Source organism: Onychomys torridus, chromosome 21 (assembly GCF_903995425.1).
Source record: "Onychomys torridus chromosome 21, mOncTor1.1, whole genome shotgun sequence".
Lineage (NCBI taxonomy): Eukaryota > Metazoa > Chordata > Mammalia > Rodentia > Cricetidae > Onychomys > Onychomys torridus.
Window position 1 is genome coordinate 3,041,119 of NC_050463.1, and position 23,789 is coordinate 3,064,907.

The 23,789-nt window shown below is 39.4% G+C and overlaps 1 pseudogene; it reads left to right on the forward strand.

The window, feature by feature from the left end:
- Positions 1–712: 712 nt before the first annotated feature.
- LOC118571896 lies at positions 713–23,744 on the forward strand (annotated as a pseudogene).
- Positions 23,745–23,789: the final 45 nt, after the last annotated feature.

Genomic DNA, 23,789 nt, shown 5'->3' on the forward strand with positions numbered 1-23,789 from the left:
ACCCTGGGTTTGACTTAAGAATATGGAGGTTCTAAGAAATATAAAAGGAAAGGACATGGCTGCTACTAGGTATGGTGGAGGAGAAAATTTTTTAGATAAAAGGCAGAGTGCAGGGAGAGGCAGGGACCATTTGGGGAAGTTCAGAGCGGACATGAGCTTGAACAATGTGAGCAGAGGAGCTAGGGGAGAGGAGAGATAGACCAAGAGGTCAGGAAGCTAAAGGGTAGAGGGGGAAAATCCAGGTTACCATAATGATTGGTTTATGTAGGGAAAGACAGCCCAGCCCCTGGGCTGGAGAAGTTCTGGGCAGTGGGCGGGGCTTGCCAGCCCTACCCTGTAACAGGTAGGGGCTGAGGGATGCAGGGAGAATCTGGCAGACAATGTCTTGCTTGGAAATGGTCATTAGGCGCCTCAGCCATTTGTCCCTGGTTTGAGACCTAACACCCTGTGTCCAGGACGAAGAAGTGCCTATCTGACTGCAGGAAAGGTGCAGGGACGACCTTGCAGTCCAGTTCCAAGTTTTGCTGCAATGCCAATCTCAACCGGTTTGGGACAGCTCTGTGCCTTAAGGCGGAAGCCAGGGCTGGGAACCTCTGTGTTGTGTCCCTTCAAGGTACTCTGTCCCTAGGGGAGCTGTTCCTGTCACTCAGGACACACTAGCCAATCAGGGCCTCCAGTCCGAATAGGGTGGGCATTTCCTGTCCGCCATTCTTCTGGCTCGGTGGCTCTGACCCTGAGTGAGACTCTTTTGTTCCGTGTGCTGCGCTGTGACCCGCTGCCGGGAGCTGTGAGGAGAGCAGGGCGAGTTCGGAATCCGCCATGGTGAGTGAGGGGCCGCCATCCCCACGAGGGGAGGAGTCGCGGGTGCGGGGTGGATCCCTGGGCTGTGGGAACCGACAAAGGCGGCGGCCCTGGAGGTCTGAGTTCCCTGCTGTTCCTGCAGCTCCGAAGTCCTGCAGCCTCTGAATAACTTGCATATGCTGCAGCGGCGGCGGCGGGGGCTACACAGAACACAGGGATGTGGGCACTGTGCTTGGGTATTTACTTATTGTGACATCAGCGTGTAGTGCGCCCACATGTGCCATTTGTGTTACGCCCGGTGGAAGGAAGACTGTTAACTCACAGAGCCCTGGTCACTCCAGTGTCTTCTAGAAGTTCTGCACTTAGCACTGAACATTCAGGTGTAGGGTCCGTCTGCAGTTAATTCTGTGTAGGGCATAAAGTCTGTGTCATTAACACATTTGCATGTAGATGCCATTGTGATCCAGTCACGTGTGTCAGTAAGGCCAGGTATGCTGGGTTTCCTGGCCTGGTGAGTCAAAATTGACTCTATATTAATTGTATCTTTGTAAGTTTTCTCTTATGTTCTATTGATATCTTTATTCTTTGTCCAACAGCACATAGTGAGTTCTAGGCCACCTAGTGCTGCATAGTGAGAGCCCATCTCAAAAAAACTTGAAGAAGGATATGTCTGTGTACCTCTTTTATCTGTTTTGTTTTTTTGAGTCAAGCTTTTTCTGCCTGTAACAGGTTATGGAATTAATCTTAAATTCCCTGCAAAAGCAGTATGTTCTCTTAACAGCTGAGCCATCTCTCCAACCAAAAATCCAAGTATTAAATCTCTGTAATTTTAAAACCACAGGTTTACTTTTTCAAACATTTAAAAGTTGAATCTTTTATCACTATAAAAGCATTTAAACCATCATGATGATCTATATGAGAAAAATAAATTAACATGATACACTATTAATCTTCAAAAATTACATTCAAGAGACTTGTCTCCCTAGAGTAAAGACTGTTGTCAACCCTACTCTCTATATATGGTAGTCTTAGTTGGCCTAGAACTCACAGATCCATTGCCTCTGCCTCTTGAGGTCTAGGATGAAAGATCTAAGCTACCATACCTGGCCATATTTATAACATATATGTAACACTTACTTAACTATTATAAGCTGATAGGTTAATAATAAAATAATTGCCTTCTAGATCTCAAGTAAATGTATCATGTTCGTTGCATGCTACCTTTTTAGCTTTCATTTGCTTTTGCTTTTCTTTTATTAATTTTTTCATTTATTTTACATACCAACCAGTTTTCCATCCATCCTATCCTTCCGTTTCCTACGCCCACCTCCCTTCTACTCTCCTTCCATCCACTCCTCCTCTGTCTCCATGCAGAAAGGGGCAGGCCTCTGATGGGAGTCAACAAAACATGGCACATCAAATTGAGGCAGGACCAAGCTCCTCCCCCTGCATCAAGGTTGGAGAAGGCAACCCAGCATCAGGAATGGGCTCCCAAAGCCAGCTCAAGCACCAGGGACAGGTCTTATTCCCACTGCTAGGAACCCCACAAATAGACCAAGCTACACAACTGTCACACACATGCAGAGGGCCTAGGTTGATCCCATGCAGGCTTCCTAGCTGCCTACCCAGAGACAAAGAGCTCCCTGGAGCCCAGGTCAGCTGGCTCTGTGGGTTCATCCATCATGACCTTGAGACACACATACACACTTGGCCCAGTGATTGGTTGTGGATCTCTTCGTTTGCTTCCTTCAGTTACTGGTTAAAGGCTCTCTGATGACAATTAAGATAGTCATCAGTCTGATTACAAGAGGCCAGTTCAGGCACCCTATCCACTGTTGCTAGGAGCCTTAGCTAGGGTCATCCTTGTGGATTCCTGGGAGTTTCCCTGGCATGAGATTTCATCCTAATTCCAAAATGCCCCCTACCCCCATCAAGGTATTGTTCCCACACCTCCACCCCCTCCGTTTACCCAGGAAATGTCTTCTATTTCCCCTTCTTAGGGAAATCCATGCATGTCTCTTTGGGCCTTCCTTGTTACCTAGCTGCTCTGGGGCTGTGGATTGTAACCTGGTTATCCTTTACACAGCTAATATCCACTTACGAGTGAGTACATACCATGTTTTTGTTCTGGATCTGGGTTACCTTACTCGGGATGATTTTTTTCTAGTTCTATCCATTTGCCTGCAAATTTCATGCTGTCATTGTATTTTACTGCTGAGTAATACTCCATTCTGTCAATGTACTACATTTTCTTTATCCATTCTTTGGTTGAGGGACATCTAGGTTGTTTCCAGGTTTGAACTATTATGAATAACACTGCTATGAACATAGTTGAGCAAGTGTCCTTGTGGTATGATTAAGCATCCTTTGGGTGTATGCCCAAGGTTGGTATACCTTTGATTTTAGGTGGATTGATTCCCAGTTTTCAGAGAAACTGCCATACCAATTTCCACAGTGGCTATATATGTTTGCACTACCACCAGCAGTAGAGGAGTGTTCCCCTTACTCCACATTCTCTCCAACATAGGCTGTCATTAGTGTTTTTTATCTTAGCCATTTTGACAGATTTAAGACGGTATCTTAGAATTGTTTTCCTTTGCAGCTCCCTGATGCCTAAGTGTGTCGAACAATTCTTTAAGTATATCTCAGCCTTGAGAGTCTCCTAGTCATCTGTTGAGAATTCTCTGTTTAAATCTGTACCCCATTTTTCTTTGGATTATTTGGTATTTTGATGTCTAGTTTCTTTAGTTCTTTATGTATTTTGGAGATCAGCTCTCTGTCTGTTATGGGGTTGGAGAATATTTTTCCCATTCTGTACGCTGACATTTTGTCTTATTGACAGTATTCTCTGCCTTACAGGAGCCTCTCAGTTTCAAGAGGTCCCAACTATTATTTGTTGTTCTCAATGTCTGTGCTACTGGTGTTATGTTCAGGAAATTGTCTCCTGTGCCAGTGCATTCAAGGCTACTTCCCACTTTCTCTTCTATCAGCTTCAGTGTAATTGGGTTTATGTTGAGGTCTTTGATCCACTTGGACTTGAGTTTTTACAGGGAATAGACTTATTTCCATTCTTCTACATGCTGACATCCAGTTATGCCAGCACCATTTGTTGAAGATGCTTTCTTTTTTCTATTGTATAATTTTGGCTTCTTTTTCAAAATCAGGTGTTCACAGGTGTGTGGATTTACCTCAGGGTCTTCGATTCAATTCCATTGATCCACATGTCTGTTTTTATGCCAAATTACCATGCTGTTTTTATTACTATAACTCTATAATAGACCTTGAAGTCAGAGATGGTGATGCCTCCAGAAGTTCCTTTATTGTACAGGATTGCATTAGCTATCCTGGGTTTTTTGTTTTTCCCTATGAAGTTGGGTATTGTTTTTTTTGAAGTCTGTGAAGAATTGTGTTGGGATTTTGATGGGGATTGAATTGAATCTGTAGATTGCTTTTGGTAACATTGTCATTTGTACTATGTTCATTCTACCAATGCATGAGCATGGAAGTTCCTTCCATTTTCTGATCTCTGCTTCAATTTCTTTCTTCAGAGACTTAAAGTTCTTGTCATACAGGTCTTTCACTTGTTAGATTAGAGTTACCCCTTAAATTTTATATTGTGTGTGGCTATTGCAAGTGATGTTATTTCTCTGATTTCTTTCACAGCCAGTTTATCATTTGTATATAGAAATGCTACTGATTTTTTTTTAACTTAATCTTGAATCCAGCCACATTAATGAAGGTGTGTATCTGCTGTAGTAGTTCCCTGGTAGAATTTTGGGGGTCAGTTATATATAGTATCATATCATCTACCAATAGCAAAAGTTTTAGTTCTTCTCTTCCAATTTGTATCCCCTTCATCTCCTTTTGTTGTTTTATTGCTCTTGCTAGAACTTCGAATATAATAGTCAATAGATAAGGAGAGAGTGGACAGCCTTGTCTTATTCGTGATTTTTATGGAATCGCTTTGAATTTCTCTCCATTTAATTTGATATTGGCTATCGGCTTGCTGTATATTGCTTTTATTATGTTTAGGAATGTTCCTTGTATTCCTGATCTCCCCAAAACCTTTATTATGAAAGGGTGTTGGATCTTGTCAAAGGCTTTTTCAGCATCTAATGAGATGATCATGTGGTTCTTTCTTTTCAATCTGTTTATATGGTGGATTACACTGACAGATTTTCATATGTTGAACCATCTCTGCATCTCTGGGATGCAGCTAACTTTATCATGATGGATGATTTTTTTTATATGTTCTTGAACTCAGTTAGCCAGTATTTTATTGAGTATTGTTTGCATCAATGTTTACGAGGGAGATTGGTCTGTAATTCTCTTTCTTTGTTGCATCTTTTGTGTAGTTTGGTATCGGGGTAACAGTAGCCTCATAAAAAGCTTGGTAATGTTCTTTCTGTTTCTGTTGTGTTGAACAATTTGAGGAGTATTGGTATTAGCTCCTCTTTGAAATTCTGGTAGCATTATGTACTGAAACCATCTGTCTCTGGGCTTTTGAGGTTGGAAAGCTTTTTAATGATTACTTCCATTTCCTTAGGGATTATAGGTCTATTTGAATTGTTTATCTGGTCTTGATTTAGTTTTTGTATGTTATACCTATCCAGAAAATTGTCCATTCCTTTTAGATTTTCAAATTTTGTGGAGTACAGGTTTTTGAAGTATGACTTAAAGATGCTCTGGGTTTTCTCAGGGTCTGCTATGTCCCCCTTTTCATTTCTGATTTCGTTAATTTGGATATTTTCTCTCTGTGTTTTGGTTAGTTTGGATAAGGGTTTGTCTATCTTGTTGATTTTCTCAAAGAACTAACTTGTTTTTCATTGATTTTTTTGTTCTGTTCTCTTTGTTTCTATTTTATTGATTTCATCCCAGGGGTTGATTATTTCCTCCCACCTACTACTCTTGGGTGAATTTGCTTCTTTTTGTTCTAGATCTTTCAGGTGTGCTGTTAAGTCACTAGTGTGAGATCTCTCCAAATTCTTTATGTAGACACTTAGTGCTATCAACTTTGCTCTTAGCACTGCTTTAACAGTGTCTCATAAGTTTGGATATGATATGGATTCAGTTTCATTGAATTCTAGGAAGTCTTTAATTTCTTTCTTATTTCTTCCTTTACCCAGTGGTAATTCAGTTAAGAATTGTTCAGTTTCCATGAGTTTAAATTTGTCTGTAGTTTGTGTTGTTGTTGATCTCTAATAATAATCCAATAAGATACAGGGGTTTATTACAATTATATTCTTTTGTGTTTGGGTGAAATGTTCTTTTGGTGTCTATTCAGTCCATTTGAGTCATTGCAAATTCCCTTGTTTTTCTGTTAAGTTTATGTCTGGCAGACCTGTCCATTGGTGAGAGTGGCGTGTTCAAGTCTTCCACTATTAATGTATGGGGTTTGATGTGTAATTTAAACTTTAGTATTGTGGATCCTGTTGTGTTTGTGGGCATAGATATTCAGAATTGAGACTTCATCTTGATGGATTTTTCCTTTGATGAATATGCAGTGCCCTTCTCCATTTCTTTTCATTAATTTTAGTTTGAAGGCCATTTTGTTAGCTGTTAAGATAGCTATATAAGTTTGCTTCTTAGGTCCATTTGATTGGAAAATCTTTTCTAGTCCTTTGTTCTGAGGTAATGTCTGTCTTTGAAGTTAAGTTGAGTTTCTTGTATGCAGCAGAAGGATGGATCCTGTTTTCATATCCATATTGTTAGCCTGTGTCTTTTTATGGGTTAATTGAGTTCATTGATGTTTAGAGATATTAATCACCAGTGATTGCTGATTCCTGTTATTTTTTTGTTTTTGTTTTGGTGGTGATGGTGGTGATGGTATTGCATGTATGCATGCGTTTGCACACATTTGTCCCTGTGTGTTTGTTTCCTTTCTTAGGGTTTTGCTGGTATGCAATTCTCTATTACCTTTGTTTTCGTGGGTGCAGCTAATTTTCTTGGGTTTGAATTTTCCTACTACTTTCTGTAGAGCTGGATTTATGGTTAGGTATTGTTTAAATCTGGTTTTGTCGTAAAATACCTTGTTTTCTCCATCTATGGTGATGGAAAGTTTTCCTGGGTATGGTAGTCTGGGTTTGTATCCATGGTTTCTTCCTGTCTGCAAAATGTCTGTCCAGGACTTTCTGGCTTTTAGAGTTTCTATTGAGAAATAGGATGTAATTCTGATAGGTTTGCCTTTATATGTTACTTGACCTTTTTCCATTGCAGCTTTTAATATTCTTTCTTTATTCTATATGTTTAGTGTTTTGATTATTATGTAGAAAGAGGATTTTTTGTTTTTTTGGTCCAACCTCTTTGGCATTCTGTCGGCTTCTTGTACCTTTATAGGTATGTCCTTCTTGAAATTTGAAAAGTTTCTTCTAAGATTTTCTTGCATATGTTTTCTATGCCTTTGAGCTAGAATTCTTTCTATCCCTATGATTCTTAGGTTTGATCTTTTCATGGTGTCCCAGATTTCCTGGATGTTTTGTGTTAGGAATTTATTAGATTTAACGTTTTCTTTGACTGATGAATCTATTTCCCCTAGCGTATCTTCAATACCTGAGATACTCTCTTTTATCTCTTTTAGTTTTTTGTTTTTCTTTTCATCCATTGCCTTAAGAGAATTTTCATTTCTTCTTTAAAGGACTCTTATCATCTTCATAAAGTTATTTTTAAGGTCATTTTCTTGTGCTTGAGTTGTTTTGGAATGTTCATGTCTTGCTGTTTTAGGATCTCTGCATTCTGGTAGTGTCATATTGCCCTTTCTGTTGTTGAGTGTATTCTTAAACTGGAATTAACTCATCTGTTCTTCCACTGGTGTGGGTTGTGCCTGTGCTTATGAGTCAGATGGCGTTGCAGGTGAGGGCTGGCCACTGGGAGGATGACCAGGTTTATGGATTTGGGTGGTGGAGTGGGTCTTGGGGGAACAGTATCTGGTGGGTTGTGGCAATGGTGGTACAGCCTGGAAGCAGGTTTCTCACCTGCTTACTGGCTGGTTGGGACAGCTCCAGGGCAGTGGAGTTCCACCAGATTTGGGTGCAGGGCCCAACTGCCTTGCTGATAATGAGATGTGACGAGGAGGGACACGAGATGTGACGAGGAGGGACACGGGATGTGCCTTGGGGTTTAGAGTCTGGTTGGTGGGGCAGTTCAGCTAGGGGAGGCCAGTCACTAACCTGTTCTTCCATCTTGCTTAGGTTGTGCCTAGCCTATGTAGTCTGCTGGGGTTGTAGGGGGGTGGTTGGCCATGCGGGGATGACCAAAGTGAATGGGTTTGGACGGTGGAGTGTTTTGGGGAAACAGAATCTAACCTCCTTGGTGGCTGCTGCAGCTTGCCTCTTGCTTCTTTTTAATATGATCTGGAGCTTTCCCCATAGGTTTTATTTCAATTTCTGTTAATCTTTGTTTTTTTTTTGTTTTTGTTTTTGTTTTGTTTTGTTTTGCATGCCTGCATGAGTGTATATGCTTGCCAGTTTCTCTCTGAACACCAGAAGAAGGGTCAGATCTGTTGTAGCTGTAGGCTTGTGATACAACCACCCTGGGTGTTGGGAACCAGGCTCAGGTCCTATGCAAGAGTAGCACAGTCTTGACAGCTGAGTTTTCTCTGCAGGCACTGCAGATTTTGGACTGATGAGCCAGTACCCTTGGAAGATGGTTTTACTTAACTTTACTTTTTAAAATGAAATAAACATGGCAGTCATATAGCACCCACTCAATGATATTTGATAAGCTCAAAAAGAACAAGCGTCACTTGGTCTTAGTTGTAGTGGCTATTTTCATGTTTACAAGTAAGATGGTGCAAATAAATAGGAACTTATGCTTTGAAATTACCAGATGCCCAGTGTGCTGGAATGTGAAGATATTGGCCCCAGCAGGGTAAATGGGAAGGGAAAGCCATCTTTAGCCACTGATCACGTTCTGCATTCTAGTCTTTTAATCAATTGTGTACAATTGTAAACAGTTGTGACAAAGGTACCACTTGCAACTCTGGCCCATCCATGAGCTGTCAATCATTGTTCTGGCATTATATAATCACCATTAGCTTATGACTCCACCTTCCATTTTCCACATTCAAGTAGAAATGAGCAGCCATTTCTAGTCAGGATCCAAATAATGCTAGTTCTTTTATTCCTCTTAAGATAATGTGCAAGGATTGTTCAATGCTGTCTCAATTCTAGAGCTTTAAATAAGTTGGGTGGTACAAAAGTAAGTATTAGACATTTTGATTTTGATGAACTACTACTGGAAATACCAAGAGTAGCTCAAGAGGTTGAGAAAGAATTGGCAAATGAATACCTTTTTCCTGTCATGTTCTAGCTTGCCTAGTTTGTAAAGTTAGCATTTTCATAGGTTCTCATAAGTTCTTACTAGGAAATTTAGGGAATTTCAGATTAGATAGATTATCAGGTTCCTCACCTCATGATTCAAGGTCCTTTTTAGGCAATAGAGAAAAGATTTTAAAGGGAGCTGAGGAAACAGTCAACAGCTTAGTTGTCAGTGAGACTGTGATTCCTTTAACTATGCCATGACCTTTTTACTTGTATTGATACGGTTGGCATATCCTGCTTGTTGATCATGAGGCTCTGCACTCAGGAAAATGAAATGATTTAGAGGGGGAAATTGTAGGACACAATGAAGGCCTGTTCTGGTAGTTAGCCTACCTTATACACTGTGCTTCTAAGTAAGAAGTGTGGCTCATCATGCTCCTGAATATTCCCTGAAGTGAGAACATTGAATTATAAAATAGCATGAGTAGCCAATAACTGCCCTGCTGACATATCTGCACTGTTCATGTCTCTTTTATGTGCCTCTTCTGCATAGAAACCCAGGTGGGTTGTATGAGCATTCATGTTTCAATCAAATGTAATGTGTTAACCAAACAGAGTTGATAGGCTTCCACTATATAAGTAGTTGCTCACATGCAGTAAAGCAGATGCTGTTCCCTGACACCATCTCCAGAGGAGTTCTTCTCCCTGCCATTTACTGACCCACAGGCATTGTGGTCTTTTGGGAGGAACACCCAGGTAATGATTGTAACAGCAACTTGGTGCCCAACGTGGGTGACTAACTCACCCACATTATGATCCATGTGCATAAGGCAAATATACACTATAAAGAAATGTCATTAAATATTTGAGAAACAATCAATCCTAAAAATTATTATCAGTGCTGTTTTTTTCTTCCTGGAAGGGTCTTACTAACTCACACTCATATGCCTGAAACTTACTATGTAGAGCAGGTTTGCCTGTGGCTCCCTGGTGCTAATATTAAAAGTGTATGTCACTGTGCCCAGCCTCACTGTTTACTATTTAAATATCACTACCTGGAGAATGTATCTTTGTAGAGATGAAAATGGAAGAAGACCCTCAGCTATTTACTGAACTTGAGGCCAACCTGAGCTACTTGAGACTATTTCCACCCCAAATAAAACAAGGTGTGTGTGGTGGGGCACAGTATAATATCAGGACTCAGGTGGCAGAGGTAGAAGGAAGGAAGCAAATTTTTGTTAGTTTGTGTAGAGATCCAGACCAGTCAGGACTGCATGAGCAGACTTTGTCCCTGACAGCAAAACCACAAAAGATGTCATAATGTATGAAAGTAGAAGACCTACAAGTGATTAAGGTGCTTGCTTCTGAGCCCGCCTTGCTTCAATTCCCAGGACCCACCTGATGAAAAAAATGACTCTGACAATTATTCTCTGTCTTCCACATGTGTGCAACCCTTAAGTCACCATGCATGGAAGAAGGGTTTTGGGGATGTAGGATGGTACAATACCTGACCAAGCATGTGAAAGCTCTGGATCCCATCCTAGCACCTCAGAAAACATCTTGCTTGAGACAGAATTCTGCTTTGCTGTCCCTGATCTCCTGCGCCTCCCTGTGTAGCCCATGCTAGTCTGGATGCTGAGATAACAGGCGTGTGCCACCTAATCAGCTTGATATATTGTTTAAAAATCTCCTGAAGAGTTTGGGTAAAGACTTCCTAATCAAACAGAAGTACTAACAGCAGAATGCGTGTACACTTCTCTTGCTCCAGGAGTTCAATCCAGCAGGACTTAGGCTCTGGCAGCTCCTTTCTGTTCTCCCCAACTTGAGAAGTCACTCATCTGTGTTCCCATTTAATCCACTTAATGCAAATCATCGGAGTGCGTGACAGTCTTATGTTAACTTGACACCAGCTAGAGTCATCTGAGAGGAGGGAGCCTCAATGAAGGAAATGCTTCCATAAGATCTCGATGTAGGCAAGCCTGTAGGGCATTTCCTAGATTAGTAACTGATTGGGAAGTACCCATCCCACTGAGGATGAGGCCCCCCACCATGGGCTGGTGGTCCTGGCTTCTATAAGAAAGCAAGCTGAGCAAGCCATGGTGAGCAGGTTAGTAAGCAGCACCTTCTATGGCCTCTGCATCATCTCCTGCTTCCAGGTCCCTGGGCTGCTTGAGTTCCTGTCATGCCTTCCCTCAAAGCATTAGGCACAGGAGCCTTTGTGAGGAAAAATGCTTATTTTTGACCTCACCATGCCATGAGCACAACTCTCCTGATTTTATTGTCTCCATGGAAGGCAGAGTTGCTATCTCTCAAAGCCCTAGTTTCTCTGGGGACTTCTTGAAGTTCTGTCCTTCTCACTTACCATGCAGTGGTAAGATCCTACTGGAGTTAATTTTGCACAGATCTTAAAATCTGTGTTATTAATACATTAGCATTTAAAAGACACAGTGTTCCAGTCACCTATGTTAGTAAGGCCATACTGGGTATCCTGCTCTCATTTGTCAACAGTGACTGTATTTCAGTTGTGTTCTTATGTCTGCTCTAAAGTTCTGTTATCTCTTCATTCTTTCCCAGACAGTACAATCTTTATGGTAGTTGTATTTGAACTTTTGAAGTGGGATGATGTCTTTAGTGTGCTATTTATTCGATCTTGATCATTTTTTTCATTCATTGCTGTGGACTAGGTCTCAGCTGGACCACCAGACCGAGGGAGAACAGGTTGAAGGTACTCAGGATAAGTGGGATTCGGCGAGTGACAGACAGACACAGACACAAGAGTATGCTGTGAAGCTGCTGCAATTTTACTTAGACCAAGCAGTGAATTTTATACAGTTATTTGAGGAAACATGGCAATCGGCCAGTAGGGTGACAGACATAGAATCAACAATGTAGTACACAATTTTCTCAGAATGACTAACAGATCTCATGAGTACAGCCTTTATTTCCCCTTTTGTGGTTCCTCATCCAGACAGAGAACATTACGGCCCCAGCTGTAGCTCTCCTTCTACATAATTATTAAACATTTGTTTTGTATCAAAATTAAACCTATCCCACCATAGTTCTAACCATAGTCTTTTATGTGTGTAAATATTTAACCTTTGCCTATGGGTGAGAAGGCACCAGGGGGGTTGGAACCTAGTTAATCTTTCCCTGAACTGTAATTTATGTCATTCTGTTTTCATACCATCATGATTCATCCATCAGTTCCCATGTTTATCATGAGCTCTCGTGAAAGGTAATGGTTCTAAATAGTTATTATGTCTAGGAATAAAGTTAGGGGGTTGCCACCATCACCCCTTGATGAGAAACTCTATTTGTCCCTGGATAATTCTTGTAGGAATGGCTAGTTCCTGTAACTGTTTCCTCGCAGCTGCTGTCGGCTGCGTGTGTGGATTGCCTATGAGTGCCTGTACCTTTACTTTCATACTCTCTTGCTAGAGTCTTTGTCCTTCTGAATCATAAGTTCTTTTTGTTCTAAGTCATTTATGAATTTTCCTAAACTTTTGGGACCCTCTTGAACTGTTTGCTTAAGAGCTTGAGTCATAGTTGGAGGTATTGAAGCCACTTTTGAGGAATCACAACTCTTTATGGGGCACATCAGGAACATTAAGGGTTAACTTCCTGGAATCAATACACAAGGAAACAGCAATAACCACAGCTGCAAAGAGAAGAAGGCAGAGTGTCAGCTAGCCTCTGCAAGCAGATCTGCGTGGTTCCGTTTAGCCTGGCACCATGAGTTGGGCAGATTGATGAGGGGTCGCCAGGGGCATAGACCCGAGGGCCACCAGCCCCCCTTTCCCACGTAACTACCTCATCCAAGGCATTTGTCACGTGGGCGACAACGTCGTGGGCGTGGCAATTCATGATTTCCTTTTGCCATCAGTTTAATGTTGTTGATAGCATATATTATTACACTTTACATTCAACTTCTGTTAACTCTATACATTTTGTGTTTTCCTAATGTACTATTGACATAATAGGCAAGAGGGCAGCAAACCACAGGGATACTTTGTTGGCAAGGATGGCCCAGCTGCCTGCTATGACACTTCCCTCCTCCATCAGACACAAGACCTGGTGGTACCCACACTTCTCAAGGTTTAAATGTGCCCTGTTGTACCTGTTCTTTTAAAAGTACATTTTAATTAGATTCCATGAACATAGGATTACATGGTACCTATGGCTTGGACATGTAGGCTCCATACAACAAAGTAATAGAGGAAAGAATTCTGTGGCCTCAAGTGGAGTCCATCCATGTGTCTTACCACAAATTGTAAATGTGGAAGCCAAACATTGTCTTCCTGGTATTTTATCTTCTTTGTTTGTTAAGGTGTGTCACTGTATGTGTGCTTTGAGGTTTCAAAAGCTGAAGCAATGGGTCTTTCTGTTTTCCTGTCTATATCAGGATATTGGTCTCAGCACCATGTGTGATGGCAGCAAGTGGTAAGGTAAGGTGGTCTTAGCTTTTGGCTACTGTTCTGATATCTGTGCTTTTAATATGCATTGGCTCTGTTTTTCATTTAATAAGACCGTTTTGAATTTTGTTTACACCCATACTTGCCTACCTTGATGCTACCATTCATAATGATAATGGACTAATCCTCTGTGTAATCAAGTCCCAACATAAAAAGCCTTGCATTATAACTGTCACTTTGGTCATTGTGTTTCCTCACAGCAACAGAGCAGTAATTATTAAAGATGTTTTGTGTAGTATTTTGCCATATTGTCTACGTATATTGTTCCTGTATCCTGTGAAAACAAGTACAGCTAAATTAAAGAGTCGTAGACTGTCTTGACAAAACATTTAGTCTGTGGCTTGGTTATTATTTATCACTTAAGCAGATGTATAGCACGTCGGAGTGCACTGTGTAGCCCATGTTGGTTGAAGAAAGAAGGTACTCCCAATATGAAATTTTAAGGCCTATGTGGCAGCAGGAAGGTCCAACCTCTTCTGATGGACTGAACCTTGAACAGCCATACAAAGGTGTATTTATTGAAAGTTAGACAAAATATTTTCCTCAAAAAAGGTCCCTAATCTTTATTTACATGTCTGACTGAAGGAGAGCATCACTAGACTCTATGACTCTAGTTCTGTATTATGTATAATACACAATAATACAAGAGGCCCAGTGTGCTTGAGGCATCTTGTGACCAAAGTTGGGATTTTTGCAAAGCCCTTTCATCAAAAAAATCACTCCTTTCCATAAGGATTCTTGAAGGTCAAGGTATTTTTGAGAACCAATTGTTCATTTATGTATTACTCCAGATACAGTGACTCTGCTAAATTCTTACATTTCTCCCATTTGTTTAAGTTAATCTAATTATGTTGAAGGTTATGCAGCTGCACAGTGAAGATAGCCTCATGTACATAAGTCAGAATATATTTGAAAAGTGTTAAAATTATTGTAGCAAAATTAAGTATAACAATTGCCAGAATAAGAAACTTATCAAAGGGTTGGGAATTTAGCTCAGTGGTAGAGTGCTTGCCTCGCAAGCGCAAGGCCCTGGGTTTGGTCCTCAGCTCCGGGGGAAAAACAAAAACAAAAACAAAAACTTATCAAAATGATTCATGGAGTTAAATGAAGGTATGGTATCTGCAAGGCATTCCATGATATCCATTCCAGATACGTCAGGTAACTTAACAGAAAAGGGTTCCTTAATTTCTTGTTGTAAATCATAAATCATTTGAGAACCATAAGGTGACTCAACAACTGCATTTTAACCTTATCCCAATCATACTTTCTTTCATTAAACTCTAATACAGTAGGTGGAATACAATTAAGTTGTAACATTCCAAACACATTTTAACTGAATCTGTTCCTTTTAAGTCTCTAACTAAAAGTAACACAGCTTGCATCAAGTCTGCTATTTCACTAACTTTGTCACTCTATCTGTTTAATTCTGCTGAGCCCGAAGTTTGTAAATGCTGATGCCAGTTGTTAACAAATTCAGCATTTAAGTTTCTTTATGAAGAGCTACTCAGGCTGTTGCAACAGTTGCAGTCAATGCAATAATTCCCATTGATGAGTTTTGGGTTCATGGTTATTGGATATCCTCTGCTGCTAATGTAATAAGTCTTATCAGGTCAATTTAATAAGTCCAGGTTTAATGAACAGAGCAAAGCAGCTCCCTGGTGACTCTCAGGAGGGCAGGAGAGGAATCACATGGCTGATCTAAAAGGAGGGAGCTTAAATACACTGTAGGTGCAGGGTGATGATGCTTCCTCTACAAGCTGAATTTGTGCTCAAGTATAATGCTTTAGACTGGAATTGGGCCACAGACAGCTTCAGGGTAGGAACCTCCAGCTGCCAAGAATGCAGAACTGGGCTTTTTGGCTTTTTTTTTTTTTTTTTTTTTTTCTGAAAAGCCAGGATTTGGAGAAGCAGTAATGGTGGTTTCAGCCCAACATCCCAATCTTTTTTGGTATAGGGGTATAGCCAGTTCAAATCTGGCTACTTTCTGTTGGTATGGGACAATGTGGGAAGAAGGAATAGGCAGTCAGTTGGCTCCTGCTCAGTGGGAGGTATGGGTGAAAAAGCATCTTCTTAACTACCACCTAAGACCTCAAGAATCCATTCTGGGAGAAAGAGGATAAGGCAAGTTGATAAGTGAGGAAAAAAAAAGATTATTACCACTGGCTCTATGAACAGGGCTAGCTGTGGGAAGAGTGAAGACTGCCAGAAAGAATGCAATGGAGATGTGCCCTGATCATAGTGATTAAATTTTTCAGATTGTTTGTGGAGCGACTCAAAATTAGTTTCCACCAGGTCAGATTCCTTGATACAGCAGCAGCACTCTTTCCCCAGGAACATGCAGGTGTCTTGTCTTGGCCAAGCAGGGAAATCAATCCCTCAGTGTCCTGCTTCTCCACAGTCTGGACAGGATCTTGGCAGCAGTTGAGGTGAAAGGCAGTTTTTTCCTGCTCTGTGACTGGATTTGCTACATTTAATGCAAGCACCCGGGAGAAGTTCTTTTGCAGCCATTTATCTTTTAGAAGAGATAGCTGTGCTGCCAGGTGCTGGTATGTCTCTCACTGAGGACCAGCTCAGTAAACATTGTAAGGGAGAGCAGGCATGGTCTAGGCATGAAGCAGCCAGCCTTTCCATCTCTGACTCCCACATTGTAGTAAATGTAAGGATGGGACATTTATGCCATGTGGAGTGGGATAGCAAACAGGAATATACAAAGAGAATCGATCTGTTGTGGCTAGAATCCCAGCATGGCCAGACCAAATGCCAGGAGAACCTACAGTGTAACAATGCAGTGTGTACTTTTTGGTGAGCCCTTTCAAAGTATGCCACTAAGAAAACACACCAGGGACAAAATAATTAGTGTAAGAGGATTTTTGGGGGGGTGGGGAGGATGAAAGATTGAAAGATCATCTCAAAGTGGATTCATGTGGCAAATATGGCTAACAGGTCTTAAGTAGCCTATAGGCATGGTCTTGAGCAGCCCTCGGGGGGAAGAGATGACCCTTGGCTGGCTTTCTGAGAGGAGGATCTGCTGGTTGGTTGGCTTTTTGAAGGGGCAGGGTCTGGAATGGGAGTAGTGAGACCTGAGTGTAAAATGGGGCCCCAAGTGGGAGATCCCCAACACTCATAACTACAGCAATAATCAGTCTAATCATCAGACATGTTCTTTTTAACATTCTCTCTGGGAGTTCCTGGACTAGAATCAGCACAGGTGAGACTTGCCATAGCCTCAAAAACTTCACTGTTAATCAGATTGCTGGCCTTGCTCTAAGAACATTTAAACTTTCAGAAGTGACACCCAATAACATGCTAACATTAATACAGGTATGGAGAGTAAAACATTTAAAATACTATACTATACTTACACTATATATATTTATAAATAGTTATATTCTATAATTTTATATAGTGATACTATAGTTGTTAAAGTAACATTGTGTAGCTCTTTCAATAATATATAAGGTAATGGTACACATGCTACTAAGGTGTGACATTGATTCAATCTAAAAGATAAAGTATACTTACCATTATAAACATTTAACTTTCCAAAGTTTAAGAGGGTGTAAGGCACTTGGCAATTTCCACAAATTAATCTGAACTGAATTGCCAAATTGTAACATAGAACCTGACATTTCACCTCTATGTCATTGTGGCTAATGTCATTGGATAGGTTACTTTACAGTAGAACTAATTTCCACAATTTCATTCAAACTATACCACTGTCGTCTTAACTCTGAGTGAGAATATTTTCCTCAAGGGAAGCTGTAAAGGCTCCAATCAATGATGTGTCAATGGGAGATATTAATAAGCACTCAAGGTTTCTCACCTTTACATTGTTGCTAATGTACCCAGTCAGAATCCTTATTGGTAACCACATCTCACAAGATGGTAGGTTTATAGAACTAGTAGCATTAATATCCTGTCCTCTAAAAGCAGAAGCATGAAACATGTAAAATTTATCATAAAAATTCTGGGCGGTACTATAATTAACTAAAGATAACCAAAATTGAAAAGTTATATTTAGGTAGTGAATCCCATTACCCAGACAAATAGGAATTCCTCGTATCCTCACAGTATAGTTTGTAATCTCCTTACTCTCTTCCTCAGGTTTAGCAGCTCCTCTGTAGTCATAACAACCAGGTAGCCAAGAGGATTCATTAACCACAACAGGAGTATCCATATCTCCCTAACTTACTCCTTAGTTAATTGGAGAATTGGAAAAATAGTCCCAGTAAGCATGATCAGTCCCTGTTACCTCAATAGTTACCACAGATCATGTAGCAAGAAACAAAGTTGTAGCATTCAAAAGGTTTTAGAACTTTTGTCAACTTTGATGGTATTCATAACTTCTTGTATCTTGTAGAAACATAAGCATAACCCTGGGCCCCATCATAACACCTTCCCCATTTTCCATACACATGTCAAGGCATCATTGTAGGACACAAGCTGACTTACTTAAGCAGTGTTTTTCTGTGGTCCAATGCCTTTAAGTATCTGTTGTCCTTGTCTCATTAACATTTTAAAATTTAGTTAGTAAAACACCATGTAATCTACTTCAGGGAGTCCACATATCCCCCTTTTGTTTTTAAAGCATCTCTTTTAGAGTGCAGTTAAATCTTTCAGTAGCTGATTGTCCTATAGGATTATATGATATTCCTATAATATATTTTATGTTATAATATGCAAAAAGTTGTTTCATTTCATTGGGAACATGAGCAGGAGCATTATCAGTTTTAATTTGTCTTGGTATACCCATTATAACCATTGTCTTGAATAAATGTGTAAATACAGAATCACACTTTTCAGAACTTAAGTCAGATGCCCTTTGAAATCCAGCGTATGTAACAATAGTATAATGAACATATGTTAATTTTTCAAATTCTGCTAATTGAAATACATCCATTTGCTAAATTTCATTTCTTTGAGCTCCCTTAGGAATTTGGCTATACAAATAACAATTGGGACAGTTTTTTATAATCTCTCTAGCTTGTAACCAGGTTTTGAAAAATTTACCCTTCAAGCCTTTACTATGAACATGATTTTTTAAATGAAATTTTGAACCTCTTAATACATTTATTAATAGTTGATCAATTTTTCACTTCCTTTTGCTAATGGCCCAGGCAATCCAGTATGAGACCAAATATGGGTAATAATAAAGTGGGCAGTTCCTTTCTCAGATTGCCTGTTGTAGTTGTATAAATAATAAAGTTAATTTTGAATTATCAGGAATAAGTTCAGCAGTTTCAGTATGTATTACAACCCCTTCTGCATATTGAGAATTACTGTGGGATATCTTTCTGTATGCTGTGAATATATATTTCTCTGAGTGATTGATAAAGCTGTTTGGGCAATGGTGAGGCAGAATAAGGTGGTATATTCGAACTGGAGAGAGACAAGAAAAGAGAGTGGAGAGATGCCAGCCAACTGCTCAAGGAGCAATAAGATGCCAGCAAACCATTAACACCATGGCCATGTGGCAACATACAGACTAGTAGAAATGGGTTAAATTTTAACAGCTACCTAACTAGAAGCCTGACCCATAGGCCATACAGTTTGTAAATAATATATATAAGCCTCTGTGTGTTTATTTGGGACCAAGTGGCTTCAAGATGTGGATAAAAGACTTTCGTCCTGACTGTGGGGCTGGGTGGGACACAGGAAAACTTCTGACTTTAGGGAAAAAATAATTATATGAAGAGATTTATTAAAGTCTAATAAAACTATTAGAATGTCATACAACTCTGATTTTTTAACTGAAGCCTGTGGACTTTGAATTACTTTACTGATGTTTCCTGCATTTGATCTTCTGCTGAGCTTTACCCACTTTTTAAATTTTAAACTGGCTGAAGGTATCATTTTCTTCCAGCAAGATGTCATGCATTCATGACATTAATACAGATCTTCTGAATCACTACATTGCAGATGTGAAACATTCTGCATATCTTTTTGCTTATTTTAATATTTTTTAATTTTTGAAATGCATACATGATTATTTTTCCTGCTTATATGCAAGAATAACATTGTGGCTTGTGTTCACTGAAGTCAGAGGAGAGCCCTGGATTCTCTTGAAATTGAGTTCCAAATATTGGGAGCCACAAGTGAGTCCTAGGGACTGATGCAGGTCCGCTGCAAAAGCAAAAGTTGATCTGAACTGTTGATCCATATTTATATTCTACTGGGATTTTTGCTTGTTTGCTTTCTTTTATTGTTTAACATCAGCCTTTCCTTCACAATGTTTTTGGAAATCATTTTGATATGTTTGTCAGTAACTTTATAAAAATGCATTATTCCATAGGAATATATTAGCCTTAGAGATTAAATGAGGCATCCAGTTTTCTGAAAGCCATATACATTTCTGGAATGTATGTTTAATTCATTGGTGGAATTTAGAGTAAGCCCCTTGTGTTCAATATTTTTCTTTGTTTGTTTGACACAGGCTTTCACTATGTACATTTGACTGTCCTAGAAATCTTTTCATAGACCAGGCTGGCCTAGAAATCACAGAGGTTCACTTCTCTGCCTCCTGAATTTGCACCACCATGCACATCTTATCCACCCTTTTTTGATGTCAATAATTTTGAAACAAGTTTGCTGTTGTTTACTCAATACTATCTCTGTTTGAATGACTCTCTGTATATATGTCAGCATTTCTTTTGCAATACCATATACTATTCAGAGGACTTAAACATGATATGTGATCCTCTTTCCCTAATTCCCTCTAAAATGATTTGCTGATTGCATTTGAAATTCTGTGATATGAAATAAATTTGTCAAACAACACATAATTATGTAAGTATATTCCCAGTGAAGTATACATTTGCAGAGCATTCAGTCTTACCATTTCTGCTTCATATATATATGTGCTTTTTAGGACACAGTGACCTATGAGGATGTGCAAGTAAACTTTAGTGGTGAAGACTGGGCATTGCTGGATCCTTCCCAGAAGAGTCTCTACAGAGATGTAATGCTGGAAACCTGTGATAATCTCATTGCTATAGGTAAGAATGTGAGTTTTCCTTCAATTTTTAACTTAAGGGTACAAGCCTTTCTTAGGAATTTTTGTTCCACTGTGATTTCTACTGTGAAAGAATAAGAATGCGGTACATAAATTAGGCATGGTTCTAACATGCACTGAATATAATAACTCAAATTTTGCATGATTTCCAGTAATATTTCTGGTACTGTATTTTAGGCAACAAATGGGAAGACCAGAATATTGGAGAACATTGTCAAAGTTGTAGAAGACATGGAAGGTAATTTTCATGTACAAGGTGATAGATACATTTATGTCTCTGAAGAATTTTAAAGTGCCCTGATATTTAATGAAAACCAACAGTATAAATAATTACTGCTTTGTGATGATTATTAAATCATGTACCTCAATTTCAGATAGCTGACCTGTGTTTTCAATGTGTTCCTGTAAAAGAGAAGACAAAGAAACAGTGCCTTAACAAATGTCACCATATCAATCATAACTCCCTGAGATCCATGCATCCATTTAGATTCATTCCATTCAACTAATGGAAAGGCATTCACATTGACTAGAGGATTAGGATATGTCCAAAAACATTCATAAACAAATTATCCCTTAGTTAAGCTTGTGTTACTCATATACTTGTAGAGAGTTACCATAGTTTAGTTAAAAGGTCAGTTTTGGAGATTCAAGAATGTTGTCTTGGTGGAGAAACCTTAATCTCTGTACTACATCTCTATGAGGAACAAAAAGTTACACTGTGTGAATGCAGTGTGAAAACCCTTTGTTTGTTAATCCTTTAACAGGTATATCATCTGTCACTCTGGATATAAGCCATATGAGCATAAGGGATCTGGAAAGAAGATAGGTACCTCTCTCCCATCCAGAAAAATCAGAAGATATATAGTAGTTACCACTATGAGTAGACAGTGTGATCAAGAAGCAAGTGTAGAATTTATTGGATTACCAACATCCCTGGGAATACACCAACATTCTTACACTGGAGAAAAGGTTTATGAGTACAAGGAATTCGGAAATTCTTCTGTCTGTACTGGTTTATGTTGCACATGTAATATGACTCACACTATAGGAAAATGTTATGAATGCAATCAGTGTGATAAAGCGCTGAGTTCTTCCAGTTCTCTTCAAAGAAGTATAAAAACTAATATGGTAAAAGGAACTGATAAAGGTAACTCATGTATGAAAGGGTTAAACCATCACAGGTGTCTTGAAACATGCAAAAGAACCCATAAAGAAGAAGAATCCTATGAATGTAAACAACATGATAAAACATTTAGATATGATTACCCTTTACAGTTACAGCAAGGGACACATTTGAAAATTAAACCCTATGAATATAATCGAACAGATAAATGCTTTGCATGTCATACTTACCTTCAGTTACCTAGAACTAATACTATAATGAAACAGTATGAATATAAACAATGTGATGAAGCTTTTACATATCCTAGTATTCTTAAACAACATGAAAGAAGTGATACTGGAGAGAAATCCTGTGAATTTTATAAATGTGGTAAAGCATTTGCACAAAAAAGTCATCTCAGTCATGAAAGAACTCATACTGGAGGGAAACCCTATGAATGTAATCTATGTGGTAAATCCTTTACATGTAAAAGTGCTTTTAACTATCATGAAAGAAGTCATACTAGAAAAAAAACCCATGTGTGCAATCAGTGTGGTAAAGCGTTTATGCGTAAAAGTCATCTTCACAGTCATGAAAGAAGTCATACTGGAGAGAAACCCTATGAATGTAATCAGTGTGGTAAAGTCTTTGCAAGTAAAAGTCATCTTAACAGTCATGAAAGAATTCATAGTGGAGAGAAACCCTATGAATGTAATCAATGTGGGAAGGCATTTGCTTGGAAAAGTCTTCTTCACAGACATGAAAGAATTCATACTGGAGAGAAACCGTATGAATGTAATCAATGTGGTAAATCCTTTACACGTAAAAGTGATCTTCACAGTCATGAAAGAATTCATAATGGAGAGAAACCCTATGAGTGTAATCACTGTGGTAAAACATTTGCACAGAAGAGTCACCTTTACTATCATGAAAGAAATCATACTGGAGAGAAACCCTATGAATGTAATCAATGTGGTAAAGCCTTTGCATGTAAAAGTCATCTTCACAGTCATGAAAAAATTCATAATGGAGAGAAACCCTATGAATGCAGTCAGTGTGGCAAAGCCTTTATACGTAAAAGTCATCTTCACAGTCATGAAAGAATTCATAATGGAGAGAAACCCTATGAATGTAATCAATGTGGTAAAACATTTGCAAGAAAAAGTGATCTTTGCAGTCATGAAAGAATTCATAGTGGAGAGAAACCCTACGAATGCAATCAGTGTGACAAAGCCTTTACACGTAAAAGTCATCTTCTCAGTCATGAAAGAAGTCATACTGGGGAGAAGCCCTATGAATGTAATCAGTGTGGCAAAGCATTTGCACATAAAAATCATCTTTATTATCATGAAAGAAAACATACTGGACAGAAACTCTATGAATGTAATCAATGTGGTAAAGGATTTGCATGGAATAGTTCACTTCACAGACATGAAAGAATTCATGTTGGAGAGAAACCCTACAAATCTAATTAATATGGTAAAGCCTTTACATGTAAAAGTGGTTTTCATGCTGGGCGGTAGTGGCCCACTCCTGTAATCCCAGCCCTTGGGAGGCAGAGGCAGGTGGATCTTTGTGAGTTCGAGGCCAGCCTGGTCTACAAAGCGAATTCTAGGACAGCCTCCAAAGCTACAGAGAAACCCTGTCTCGAAAAAAAACCAAACGAATCAACCAAAAAAAAAAAAAAGTGGTTTTCACCGTCATTAAAGAAGTCATGCTGGAGAGAAATCCTATGAATGTAATCAATGTGGTAAAGCCTTGACACGTAAAATCATCTCCACAGTTCTTGAAGAAAAGACTAGAGAGAAACCTCTGAATATAATCAATGTTGCAAAAGCATTTGCATAGAAAATTCATCTTCATAGCCATGAAAGAATTCATCCTGGAGAGAAACCATATGGATGTAATCAATGTGGTAAAGAATTTGCTGTGAAAACCTCTTCACAATCATAAAAGAATTATTCTGGAGAGAAAGGCTGTGAGCATAATTAATGTATTAATGTAGCATTCACTTATAACAGTCATCTACACACTCATGAAAGAATTAGTAGTGGAGCTGGGAGGTGGTGGCACATGACTTCAATCCTAGCACTCAGGAGGCAGAGCCCAACAAATCTCTGTGAGTTCGAGGCCAGCCTGGTCTA